Raw genomic sequence first — 13,148 nt, forward strand, 5'->3', positions numbered from 1 at the left:
ATTTATTTAAAAATACATCTTAAGGTGCTTGAATCAAAGGCCATAATGTTTGTAATAACACACCCCAATTAACCTCAGTGACCACAGTATGATTCTGAAGAGCTATCACAGTATTTTATCTCTGTGTTCTGTCTAGTGAAGAGAAACAACCTCTTACTGAATTTGAACATCACAACACGACAATTTTGCATTTCCATACTAACACACATTGCTGTCATTGCCAGTTGGCAATCAGAGCACAAAAAAAAGATCTCAGAATGACAAAAAATCCCCCAAATCCAAAAAGAGTTATATATAAAAATGCTTTGTGTAGTGAGTATTTCTGTTCCCTTGGTAAAGTTGCTTCTCTTTCTTCACAGCTGCAAAAAGAAACTCAAGTCTAATAAACTAGCAAAGTCATGCTGTTTTATTTTACTTTGGTTGACCATAATGTGAATATGCCACAATCACATTGACTTCAATAACAATGATTTAATTAATTAATTTATATTTACACCAGTGTAACTGGGAGCACAGCGTAATTGAGCTTAGCTCTCAACATGACAAAGGATTCATGACAAAGTACAGGGCACCTTGGTACAGCTGTTCAGTGAGAATATCTCACCTGCCCTGTGGAAACACACAGTCAGTGGACTGAGGTCTGGTGAAGGAAAAAAGCAAGAGGAAAGCCTGTCACCACTGATGGCTTTGGAGTGGATTCTGCCTCCTGCTTTCTGCAGAAATATGTTCTCTGTCTCTACCTCATTTCTGCATATGTCTTGAAAGACTAGCAGTTTCTTTTACTTACTCTGTGTGAGAGTCTGTCCAAATTTTCCCTCATCTGCCTCATGATTGTCATTGGGGGACCACTGAAGAGAAGACCCCCCCTGTCTAGAATCTCTGGCTCTGAAGGAGAAAGTCACACGCCAAAGGCCCTGAGACCTGAAAGCACAGTGTTAAGCTATTTGTTTTCACAGGTGTTGTTTGCTGTACGCTAAGAAGGGGGCACCGTGCCCTTTTTTGCAACAATACCTTTGGAAGCTGTCCCACCTCTCAGCCTGGCTAGACTTCTCCTGAGTTTTGGGTGGTCTCCCACGGAAGACCCTTACCTGTTTTACAACCACCATGACAGACAGACTGAGATGCAAGAAGCCTTTCCATCAAGGACTGAGACATGAAACCCCCATGTGAAAAGTCCCCTCTCCTCCTTCCAAGGATTGGTACTGAAACCCTCAAGCCGGGGGATGTGTGTGGGGGAGGCAAGCTGACCAAAGAGAGATGTTTCCCTGCAGGTTGTGACCACTGGACCAAGAAAACAATGGCTCTCGTTTACTGCTGAGAACATGGACTACCTGTTACATATTCCCTATTGTATCTGTTCCCCCCCCCCCCACTCAACAATTTTCAATAATAAAAACCTCTGAGTTAGTTAGAGATTTTGAGATCTCCCCAACGTAACAGGCGGATCTGTGACTGGACTGGACCAAAGGACTTCGTCTCTACGTTTGGTAGCTATAAACCCCTCTCTCTCTCTCTCTCTCTCTCTCTCTTTCTCTATCTTTTTCTCTCCCTTAATCCCTCTATCGCATTTTGCTGTGGTCATTCATTAAAGGTGCTCTTGTTTTGATTATCACTGCAAACCCCCTTGTAACATGTCGGTTCTTTTGCACCCTGAGATCAAATGCATGAACCATCATGAAACCTGTTCGTAAGGACGGATTGTGAAACTCTGCTTATACCTGGTAATAGATTTTGGGACCCAGTCGTCATCAACAGTGATTCAGAAGAAATAAAGAATGTGGTATAACAGGACAGCCTAAGGAAAAAGGGGTACAATCAGTTTGCAGGCTCAAGAACTTAGGGACTGCCACAGTACCTAGCACAACAAAGACTTGAAGTCACCTGAGATATTCACGGTCAAATGACTATGAATATTTAGTCATCAGAGGAGAAGGTTAAATGATAATATAGAAAGAGAGGGTTTCTAAGCATAGGTGAAAATCAGATATTGAAATGCAAGTACAGCAGAAATTCAGTTGCTCTGGTTAAGACCCTACATTGAGTTGTTTTCTTGCTATGAATATTCATGTCAACTGAAAAATAAAACTTGATATATGATGTAAGGCATGCTGGGGCACATATTTAATTCTTTCTTGAAGGAAAACTTCAGGAGCTTAAAAACCCCAAACCAACAGGAAGACTCTGAAATCAACATACAACTCACTCATTAAATAAAATAATTCACAAGTCACACACATATCTAGAGATCACCATCACCCAGCCCCTGCTCTGAGGAGGATCAGGGCTGCCCAAACTGATGCTCAGTTGGGTTTTGAATATCTCTAAGGATAGAGAATACACAACCTCTCTGGGCAATTAGCTTCAGTGGTCAATCAAGGTCAAAATAAGAAAAGTGTTTTCTTCTGTTTAAATGGAATTTCCTGCAATTCAGTTTGGGCTTTAGCTAAACATGAGCTAAGTAAATAACTAAGTAATAATTGAATGAGGCATAAGAGTCATGCAGATTTTGGAAAATGAAGTGAGTGGCATGCATATGACCAGACTAATATATGGATATTGAAAAGCAGAAGCCCAGTACACAGGCTAGCAGTAATTGGTTTTCTTAATTTACTCTTTCTTCTATATTTCCAACTCTCTTAACTCTAATATGAGTTGGTGAGCTTTTATGTAGAGGCTGCCTGTTAGATACAAAGCTTCACAAGCTCATTGTTGATAATGTCAATGTCACGAAGAAAATTCAGGCCAGTTCCAATACACGGTACAAAGCTATCTAAAACTGTAAGTGTGGGTGTTCCAAACGTGGGCCTTGCCTCATTTGAAATTGAAATATGTTTGCAATTCTTGAATGTGGGAAGATTAATTAGCACCTCTGTTTCAAAATAAGAAGTATAAACCCACCACAAAGAATAAGAAAAGTGACACTGTTGACAGCTAGGAAAAGAGGGTTGTCTACCTGGAAAATAGTGCAGGAAAAAACCCAAATGCATACATCTTTCTAATCTAAAGGGACGGAAAATGACACTTGATACTGACTGAGTTTTGCAGAACAATTCCATTGTCACATTTTTCATAGCTGCCAAATAATAGCAAACTGTGATATTAACTCTCAGAAAGCTACTCATTTAGTGATACTTCAAGGCGTCTGTTTTCCAAAATTCCAGCTCTTGATTCCTCTAAGAAAGTGAAAGGAAGTTAGAAGGCAAACAAACAAATGAGTACCCGTACATATTATGGCACATTTCACTCTGGTGTATTTCAGTGAAAGACTGCGATACATTAAGCAGTCCTTTGAAAGTAACTCTCTGCTGCAGTTTAGGAAATAGAAGCTAACTATGTCCCTATTTCATCTTTTTCCTGTGATCCCCTACTGGTTGGGAACAATTCCCTTTGATATCTCAGATAGGGTCACTCACAGATGTTTCTTTTATTCTTTATAAAAGCAATCTCAAGATACTGAGAGTTGGTATGCTCTTCATTTACTATCAAAGGGTCTTAATATGATGTACCAAAATGACATTGAAAAGAGTTGCGTCTTAGTGGGATAAATTTTTGAATGCAATTTGCAGATAGCAAGGTAGGTATCTGTAACATGGCATTCAGAAACAAGATGAAAGGGAAATATTCAAATCCTTGAAACCTCTGTTATCCCACAGGTGATTGTCTTTTTACTTCAGGTAGTTCAGTAACACTTGAGCGTTGTGTTTATATTACTGATTGACAATATGAGACATTCTACACTGTAATTTATGACAGAAAGTGGACAGTTTATGTAAAAAAAATGAAGAAGCCAACAAAACAAAAAAACCCAGAAAAAACTACCTGCAGCAACAACAAAAAAAGCTCCAACAAAACAAATAAAAAACCCCACCTCCCTCCAGTGAAAAACAAAACAAAAAACCCCAAAACTACACCAAACAAAAACAACAACAAAAAACCTCACCACACAACAAAAAACAACCAAAACTCTATTTGGAGATGTGACAGGAATTTACTCATAAGAATGTGTACATAAACACATTTCCCTCTTTAATTTTCCCTCCTGGCTGGATACCTACCTCCTCCTTTCTATCAATGTTCAGAGAAAGAAGCCCCAAGTGTCAATTTTGCATGCAAGCTTGAACAGTAAGAAAGCCTGCCCTTGAAAATGATGTAGCTTTCTCCTACAAATTCTTTTTTTAAAGGAAGTTAATATAAACTTTAATGATATTTATTTCATAAATGAGTTTAGTCTGAATTTTGTATAGCATATGAACAATCTGGAGTCTCAAAAATTTTTGCAGGAAATATATTTTATTTTAATCTCTTGATAAGCAAACTGTACATATTGTGTATGTACTGTGCACAGAGCCTCCCTGAATCCACTGCTATGGTGTTTTTATGCAGCTCATATAAGCCAGACACAAGCAATTTAGCTTAGTCAAAGTCAAGCTGCCTTCTGTCAGTGCTCACATCTTCAACAAACACTCCTAAAATTGAGCATATTTTGCATCTTGATAGTGTTGATGTTGAACAAAGCAAATAAAATCAGTTTGATTCTCCTAAATTCAGATTAATCTGCAAAGCAAAAGATGATAAATACATTATTTTGACTATCCAACTGAACAGACATGATGCCAGTTACGAGGGGAAAACATCTCAAGCACATGCCTATAAACTTACCACAGCAATAGGCTGCAATATTTTGTACCAGGCTTACTTCCTTTGCAGGAGTCTCTTCCTTCAAGTATGCTTTGGGAAGAGGAAGGGTGGAAGAATGAGAAAACTAAAAGGCTTGAATTTATTAGAAATAAGAATTTTTCAAATGGTGGCTTAGGAAGATAAATAGTGAAAAGAGTCCCTAAGATTGAGTTCTCATTTTGAAAGTTATTCATCAGTTATGCAGGGCAGTTCTGTAAAAGCTGCATGCATTGAAAGTTAATTATCCACAGGACAAAATTTATGTGCACCTAGACAGCATTTATCTGAAAATAGGCATCTAGGAAAGCCTGTGGGGCAGTCAGCTCAAGTTCCTATATTCCCTGTGAGCTCACACCAATATGTTTTGTAATGACAAAGTAAATAACTATATGTCACAGGTTTGAGGGCTAAAATGTTCAATAAAGAGAAACTGAGGGCTAAAATGTCCAATAAAAAGAAACTATCGTACCTAGTTTCTAGGAAAATAAAGACCTTCATGGTTTAAAATGAGGTTTGGGCTGGGGTTGGCAATATTTGTCAGATCAGGGAGAGGTGTACAACCATGTTGTCTTTCACCAGACATAGGAGTCTTGCAGGTAGGAATGTTCGGGTGCTGAGTTATGTTCTTATTCAAGACTCACCAGAAGAAATAACAAATCAAGTCAGAGAGAAAAAAAGGAAACAATGCTTCTGGTATCCAAGGTATAAAATTATGTTAATAATTTTTTAAATTCAATCATTCTTCTACAAAACCTATTATGAAGAGAAGCCTGGCAACATTCTGAGCAGCAGAAGGAATATCATACTATATAAAATGACAGAAGACTAACTAGGATTGTTTTTTGAGGATTATTATTAGATGCTGTGATTGTGTGATTGATTTCTTACTTCAGATCTTAAAATATTATTAGACCATTTATTTGTGGTTTGTTTATTTGTTTGGTTTGGGGATGTTTTAGATTTGGTTTGGGTTTAGTTTTCTTCTGCGAGAGTGGTAATTGTGGAAGTATGGTCAAAAAAAAGAGAGATTCTGTAAATAAATATGTAATATTTGCACTACATATTGCATATGTAATATTTCATAACATACATAGGTTATATAGTACCCATAGTAGCACAGACAAGTATTCTACATGATAAATATTTTTAAACAGGCCAAAAGTTTCAAATCATTATGTCCTTTTCAAAACGGAAAAAATAAAATAAGGACCATCTAAAAAGATGTTAACTGACTTCAGAGATCATAACAAAACTTATAGTGGTATGAGGGCTGAAGTTGTGAATGTAAGAGGTGATTATTTTTTAAACATTTGTTGCATACTACATAGACTCTATGCAAAAAACATCTCTTAGTTCACCTTAGAAAACAACATTTTTACCTTCCCTAAAGGGCAGACAAGGCTGGTTCACACAAATGAAATGCAAATGGAGCCTTTTTTACTGCTGAGATTCCTTTGTTTCTGAGAAAGTGCCCAGATTATTTGGCTCTTCTGCTGAGTAGTTTTATCTCCTGACAAAGGGCCCATAATATCTGAAATATCAGTAATTGCCATCAGCAGCCAGACCCACCTGCTGGTTGTTCTGATGTTCTTCAGTGGCCCAGTGCTTGGACACGTAAGCACCTACATGATGTACCTTCACAACCAGGTTCTCCGTCCAGGCATGAATATGTTGCTACAGTGTGGCAGCCCAGATGGATTTACAATTAATGTTTATAATGGTTTGGGTTTAACATAATCTGGTCAGATGTATAATTATCTCAACATTGTGGGCCTCACATTGGATGTCAAAAATGTCTGTCATAGTTTAAACCCTGCTGGCACTGAAGAACCATATAGTTGCTTGCTCAGGCACCCCATCCTGGTGGAATGGGGAGGAGAATCAAATGTAAAACCCAAAGAAATGCAAGTTTTGCAATTGCTCACCACCTGTTGATTGAGGCCAGACCCTGTCCCAGAAGTGCAATTGGTGTCCCTTACAGTCCCAGTTTTATATACTGGCAATGGTGTTCTATGCTGTGGAGCACCCCTTTGGCCAGTTTGAGTCACACGTTCAGGCTGTGCTCCCAAAGAGTTTTTTGAGTTCCTCCTCACTGACAGAGCATGAGACACGAAAATCCTCCTTTATTTAGGATAAAGACTACTCATCAATAATTAAAACACCAGTGAGTTATCAACAATATTATTATACTGAATCGAAAACATGAGCGCTGTACTGCATACTGAGAAGACATGAACTCTATCCCAGACAAGAGCAGGACAAAGTACTAGAAAGTATTTATAGAAAGAAAGATATGAAATAGGTAAAAAACACAAAAGGCAATTGGTGCATTTCCTTACCTATATTTTTTATCCTCAGTCAATGGTATAAATTGTGTTGTTTTATCTGTACTAGTTAAAGGAAGTTTGCTACTGCATTACAGAAGTGAGAAACTGTCCCTCTAGCTAGCTTTTTATTGTAAGCTAACAAATTGTTTGTGGGCTGCTGGCTGGAGGACAAAAGGGACAGCCATAAAATTTAGTAGCATTATTTTCCACCCAGCCTTTCCCAAGGAAGGCACACTCCTCATTGACAGAAAAGAGGACACATGCTAGTAGTTAGCTAACCTTGTAAAAAATATTTTTATTTGGGATGTTATAAAGGAAACTACATTGTACTTAACTGCAATCTAGTTAAAAGAATCTTACATATTCCAGTCAAAAAGGACAGATTCCTTGTTGTGCTGTGTCTGTATAAGTTGGACTGTTCTATTCCCCCCTATCATGCAATGGTTCTGCCCTGGTTCTCCCCTTCCTCCCTTGTGCTGCCAGTTATCCCAACTCCTCCCCAGTTGCCTTGGAGATTAATGTATCCTTTCTCAAATCCCTCTCCGGTGCCCTGTCCGTCACTCAGCACTCCCACCCTTCTCTCTAGAACTCTCTAGAAACTTCCAGCTAGAGTGATTGTCTCAGGGGCCAGGGCCCCACCCTCAAGTTATCCCCATTGGTGTTCTCCCTAAGTCAATCTTTTGTATCCCACTCCCCTCTGAAACCCTATTCGTCCAAGGACTGACTCCTCCCCTGTGTCCCTCCCTCCTTATAAGCTGTTGCAACCTTCCCCTCTTGCTCTTTGGTTGTCAGTTTGCCTGGGAACCCCCCCAAACCTGGATTTACCACAGCTGCAGAGCGCTCTCTTTTTCTGCTGACTGTAGCCATAAGCCAAGCCACGTCCTACCACAAGGTAGCACTGCTGTCATAGCACAGGGCGTTTGCCTTAGGTGCTGTCCCAAACCATGGAGATCGGGATAGTGCACCCCTACTGCTAGCAGTGCTGGATAGCTAGCTGGGACATCCGAGAAGGACAATCTTTCTCCAGCTTGACCGCTTCAGCACCTTTGGAAAAGAAATGCAAATATAACATGTGGAAGTGAAAACCTGAAGACAATGGACATACTAGATGGCAAAGGAGTAAAATTCTGCTCCTGCGTAAACCTTGAAGATTTATCTCAGTTTTCCATATTATATTATATTTTTGTATATAATTTGTATTATATTTTGTATATTTTATATATGATTGTATGTTGAATACAGTCAAACTGGAATTAAAAGTGAAATTAACAAATTGCTTAGTCGCAAAGTGTAATCCAGACCCTGGTCCTCTTTTTTCCCTCCAGATAAAAAAAAAAAGAATGCATGCCATACAAAAGAAATATCATCAGAAACATTGTTTTGAAGATACTGGCTTTTTGAGCCTATCCATACATTGGAAGAATATTCACTGTAAGACAGACTAGAAAGCATTATCTACAGAGCATCATTGGAATTATCAATGGTCCTCAAGAACTGGTACTGTGAAACAAGTGTACTTCCTCCAACATCAAATATTACAGGGATAGACATCCAAATGGATGGGATACAGCCTCATCCATTTGGAGACAGGACATGTTGTGGTTGTTCTTAACTTTAACCCAACAGCTGCTATTTCTAAATATACTCCTAAAGGGATGTCATTTGAAGGGTTGGACAGAATTAAAATCTGAATGGAAAAGCAATCCATTGCCAAGTAACACCGTGCCTGGAGCAATTCACATAAAACTTCTTTCAAATGTCACTTACATTGTTGCAGAGCTCCATAAAGATAGAGCCTAACCTATTTTTCTTTTGTTTCAAAACTTGTTCCCTTTGACATTTTGTTGCTGTTGTAATTGCTGTCTCTCTCTCGCTTCTTCCTGGCTCTGGCATTTGTTAGTGTGGCTTGCTTATGTGGTGCTTCCGCATTTTCATTTCCTCTACCTGAGAGAGATTTGGCAGTACCTGCCATGAGCCTGAAATGACCGGAGCATTACAGCAATCCCACTTTCTAGAGATGGCAGGGTATATGGATTAAGACGAATGGAAGGAAGCTTTCCTTTGCCCAGGGTCAAATACCACCTCCATCAACAAAGCAAGACTGAGGGGTTTTTGTTCCACCAGAACACCAGCCTGGAGAGGGAAGCAGTGATTCTCCTTTATCCTTCTTTGCCTTCAGAAGGGTGGCCTCCATAATATGGTGGATCCTGAGGAGGAAAAGAAGTGGAAGTCAGCATTTCCACCTCTCTGGAAGGATGTGCTTTGCATGCTTGATACTGGTACAGAAGCTGACATTGTCTGGCATAGTTCTCTGTGAGCTGCAGAAGACAGAGGCACCACTGTTCCCTCATTTGCTCTCCCCAGACAATAATAATGCAGAAAATTAACAACAGAATAACAGAGAGGGATCAGGCTCACTTTATCTGCAGCACCATGGAAATGGTCTTATTAGTAGAAATGAAGTAAAGGTACCATACAAAAGTCAAAGACAGATAAAATAAATCCTCCAAAATATATTTTCAACACCCACAGTCCCATTACAGCCTCTCTGATTATACAGTTTCCTGCCAGAAAGAAAAGTAGGGTGTCCATAAACCCTTTTGTGTGCCTTCCTTAGTAGTTGAAAGCTAAAACATTCCAAGCGTCTCTTTAGTAAATTGTTCCCAACCTGAAGTATTCATTCTTACCTCTGGAAACCTCCACCAGAATATATCTCTGACTCACATGTGAGTCAGTTTCATGTCCAGGGATCTGTCAAAATGGGTTTTACCTTTCATTAAGTATTATCTCATTACCATGGAGAATAATGTGAGACTAATTTTATACACGGGAGAAAGTAGCAAATATTCACCAAGGTGAAATAACTAAAGAGGTATGTAACAGTTGACAGGACAATTAGACTTTGAATAGAAAAAGAAGTTTTTCTTAGAGCTCATCATCTGAGAAGCAAACAAATTCAATACTAAGATTCAGAAAATAACTCCATTTGTACTCCTAAATTTAAATATCAATTAGGTTTTTGCTCTTCTTTACAGAGCAAGTCTGGTTTCTAGTAGCAACTATGTGAAGATTTGTAAAAACCATCAACAAAATATTTCACAAGGCTGAAAGTATATTTTTAATGTTGTCCAATGAAGGGACAGGTAAGAAGCCTTCCCATGGGGCCCTATCTGTGACAAAAAATACAGATTCTGCCTTCAGTGGACTGAGTTGCCCAACAACTTATTTGAGATTAGCAGACTTGAGAGAAATCTGGGGCATTTGACAAAAAAAGCCACTGATCATTACTGTGAGGCTGAGAATGTTGGTGTCTTTTTTTCCACCTATAGCAAAATAGTATCTCAAACAAGGATTTCAAGAACAGTGAAGAACTATTATTTTAAGATTTATTTTTTGTAAGATTTCATGATGGTTAACAAAGTAAATGTTCAAATATGGTTGCAGAGAACTCACCACTGGGAGCAGAGAATACCTGCTCAAGTGATTTGCTAAGCCATGAATATAGTGGCAATGCAGAACCTTACCATGAAAATCTTGAAATATATGTAGATGGTATGGAATGTTCAGTGGAGTAGTAAGAAATTGAGAACCTCTTTTGATGCTTGAAAACACCATTTACAGCATTTACAGTACCTTTTCTCTAATGCCTTGTATAGAGACAGCACTTTTGAGCATGTTAAGAGGTAATAATCAAGGCCAGAACCAAGTTTCTATAATGTTGTAAATATTTCAGAAACAAAATACAACAGAACAAAACCAAACAAAACCTCTTTGTAACTCATCCTCTGGGGACCACACTGGAAACTTGAAAAACAACAGCAAAGAATGAAAATAAGTATCTGCCTTATTCACAAGTCCCAGGCTGAATAGAAATATTCCTGATGAATTCTGTATTTGATAACAAAGCAAAAAAAAAAAAAAATCCAAGCCCTGACACTAGAGGAGTCAACAAACCAGGTGGGTTAAGGTAATTTTTACAATATTGACTGAAGATCCCAAAGGGCTGCTACAGATTTTTGCAAAATAAAATGGCCAAGATGAGTTAATTGCACTACAGTGATAAGGACAGCATGTCAATATTTGCTGATGTAGAAGGATATACCTGGAAATTGTTTTTTCAGCACCTACATTACCAAACTGTATGTCAAGTAACTTTTCAGAGATTTGTTTACATTCCTAAACCACACTAGGAAAGAGCATTAAAAGGTAAGTGTAGGTTTTGGGTACGTGCAAGTACATGCAAGTACAGTGGAGGAAGGAGGTGACCCCAAGATTTGCAGTTTTCTAGTGCCACTTGCCACTGCATTCCTCCATTTAAAAACAGATTTTTAACACAGTCTTGGGAATTTAAGCAGAATTTCTTATGGAATTCTGGGGCATACTATTTTTAAAACTTCATTCTGAAAGACTAAAGAGCAATTAGTGTTAAGGACTTTACCTAAGCTACGGTTTGGGCAACACTAAAGACTTGTCTGTAGTGGTGACAATGTATATGTGAACACAGAACACTTAGAAGAAAAATATCTCCTCAGGCGCACAGATTGACAATGTTGCTGAAATTTGTGTTGATCCTTGATGCAAATCAACCTTCAAAAACATGAAACCAGCCCGAAACTTAAGTATTGTGTCAGGCTGATTCCTCTTCCAATTCAGACAGAATTATACTGCACAAAACTCCTTCAGCTACTGTGTTGAACATGATGAAACATGATCTGTGCTCCAAATTCTCCCTCTCTCTCCAAAAATGATTTAATGTTCTAATTGATGGCAACTATGCATTTTCTCTTTTATCCATCCTCCATTCTTCTGTCACTGAATGTTAAGCAATTACTTCAAATATTAAGCAATTACTTCTTGTTACTTGTCCCTAAGCTGCTCTAATCAACTCCTGCACCTAATTTACCACACAGAAAAATTTGGCATTTTATTGAAATATTAAACAATACTGGTTTTCTCTTGACTTTTAAGCCAGTTTGAAAGGAGGATTTAAACTTGTTTACGAATCTCTGAGAATGAGCTCCTGTGTAACTGGAATCATAAATCATACAATTTTCCCATCAGCAGCAAAACTAACTGTACTATCACCTTCATGCAGGATTTTTTTTTATTGTTAGGGATAGGATAGGATACACATTTAATTGTTATGGATAGGATACACCACACTCAAAAAAAGAGTCATAAACAGTCACTTAGGGGCTTCCCAATCTCCTTATGATACAGAGATGGTAATGTGAAATGTTGGAATATGAATATGAGTGTTCTGTTAAAATTTTCATGCGGCGTGTGAGAATACCTGCAGATACAATTTTCCCACCTTTTAAAAATCATTCATAAGCATTTAAGTACAGGTTAGAGGCAAAACTTTCTTTCTAAACCTTTTCATACCACAGAAAGAATGTTTCATTTGAAATGTCAAGTGAAAACAGAGATTGCCAAAGAGCAGACTTTGAGTTCCCTTGAACTCTGAATATTGGTGAAATGTTTATAGCCAAAACAAAGAAGGGACATCAGTTACATGCTTTATTTAAAATGGCAGAAAGCTTTCCACTCTTCTTGTCCTGTTCTTAGAAATTAGAAGTTCAGATCAAAGTCTCAAGACTTCTGCCTCTAATCAGAAGGCAAAAAGGTCTCAGATTTAACCTCATGTACAAGCACTGAAGAAACTTAATTCAGGACAGGGCTTCTGGAACACTTTATTCCACTCTGGTAAAGGACAATAAAAAAATAGATTGAAAACAGCAGTGCAGTAGATCCCAGGTTAGCTGGTCTGGTGTAGCAGAAAAAGAGCTTGTAGGTATTCTTCACATACTGGATCCTACACTAATCATATCACATATTATATTATTCATAATCACTAATACTAATTAATTATATTTAAACACTGGGATTTGTTAACTCAGAAAACTTTAAAACTGGTTGGCACTTATATGTACATATTTTAAATTAAATATTATCTAAACCTAACATGACTTTCAGGATAAGTATTCTTCAGTTCAATAGTCTGGCCAGCAAATTGCAAAACCACTCAGTACAATTTCTGCAGCAATAGTAGGAACCATACAAATAACCAAATAATTATCTACTGTTCTTTTGTTAATTATTTGAAAAGTTCTGGACCATAGGTTTGAGTGTGAAATACTAGCT

The sequence above is a fragment of the Agelaius phoeniceus genome, chromosome Z, assembly GCF_051311805.1.
Source record: "Agelaius phoeniceus isolate bAgePho1 chromosome Z, bAgePho1.hap1, whole genome shotgun sequence".
Taxonomy (NCBI): Eukaryota; Metazoa; Chordata; class Aves; order Passeriformes; family Icteridae; genus Agelaius; species Agelaius phoeniceus.